Genomic DNA, 1,565 nt, shown 5'->3' on the forward strand with positions numbered 1-1,565 from the left:
TTTTGATATAACAAGTCGAAGTGTAATTATCATATTATTATTTTTATTTAATTTTGGTTACACATTTTCTCATCAAACAGGTTTTTTTTTTAAAAAACCTTTTTCATTTTTTTCATATTTTAATTATATATTAAATAATATTTTTTTATATTAATATTTCTTTCATATAAAACAAAATTTATTTCTTTTACGTCCCCATCAAGTTCTGTATTCTATTTTATTACTTTATTGGTTTCAATCTTGCTGAATAATTTAAATTAAATCCGATAGGTTTTTTTTATATAAATTTATTATTATTTGTTAAATCTTTGTTTATCACCTAATGTATTTATTATATCTTTCATTCGTATCCAATCATAAGTAAAATACCGAAATATATAAAAGGAAATGAGTAGATGTGTAAAAACAAAGAAATAAAAGAAAAAATATTAATTTTATTGGGAAAAAAAAAGAAAGAAATAATGTTAATTATTTTTTAATATATTAGACGAAATAATTTACATTAAATATAAGAATTTTCAAAATATATTTGTTATTAAAAAAAATAGTTTGTAAAAAAATTATTTCCTTTAAACATTTTAATAATTAAAATAATGTTTAAAATAATATAATGATTTATTGTGTTTTTAAAATTAGCAAAAAATTATATTAATGTCATTTATACCATAAATCATTTTTATTTTTTTGAACTAATGTTATTCCCTTGTTTGTCTCGTGTTCTTCCCCACGATCATAACCCTTTTTCACTCATACTTCTTTCACCATCTTTTATTTATTATTATTTTTTACTATAATTTTATATTTCCAATCTTTTATTACTTATTCCAAAATGTTTCATTAATCTTCCATTTTTTGAAAAAACAAAACATTTAAAAAAATGTGGGTATTCAAATTATAGAATATAAAGTTTTTTCACCAGTTATATATTTACTGGAAAATTTTAGGAAAATTATTTAAAGCAAAAATATAAGATTTTTTTTTCAATAAAAATATATCCATAATTTAGAGTTTTTTTTATCAATTTTTTGAAAAATAAAAAAAAAATCTCAATAAGAGTTTTTATCTTCCTGACTAGTTTTGTTAAGGAATCTTAATATGGAAGTAGGAAAAGGTTGTTTGAAAATTTTATTTGTATTTATATAATACAATTTTTCATATTTTGATGAACATTTTAAAATATTCTTTTAAATATCATAATTTTAACTTTCAATTAAGTAAAAAACATAAAACTATCATGTACAAACCTTAGTTTATATAAGAAATTACTTTTTAACTCATAAATATATAATATTAAAATTATAATTATACTCTCAACCATAATATTTAATTAAAATGAATTTTAATAATGTTATCATTATTTATTTAAAATAATTACTTTAACTTTGAGTTTTATTTTAAACTAAGAAAAAATTAGAAAAATATTTAAAATGAAACCATATAATTATTTTAAAATAGGTAATTTATAGCTTTAAATCATAATAAGCTTAAAATTATTATTATTAATAATAGTAGTAGTAGTAGTAGTAGTAGTAATAGGAGTCGAAGTAGAAGGTAACGTTCATTAT

Source organism: Vitis riparia, chromosome 18 (genome assembly GCF_004353265.1).
Source record: "Vitis riparia cultivar Riparia Gloire de Montpellier isolate 1030 chromosome 18, EGFV_Vit.rip_1.0, whole genome shotgun sequence".
In the NCBI taxonomy this organism is placed as follows: Eukaryota; Viridiplantae; Streptophyta; class Magnoliopsida; order Vitales; family Vitaceae; genus Vitis; species Vitis riparia.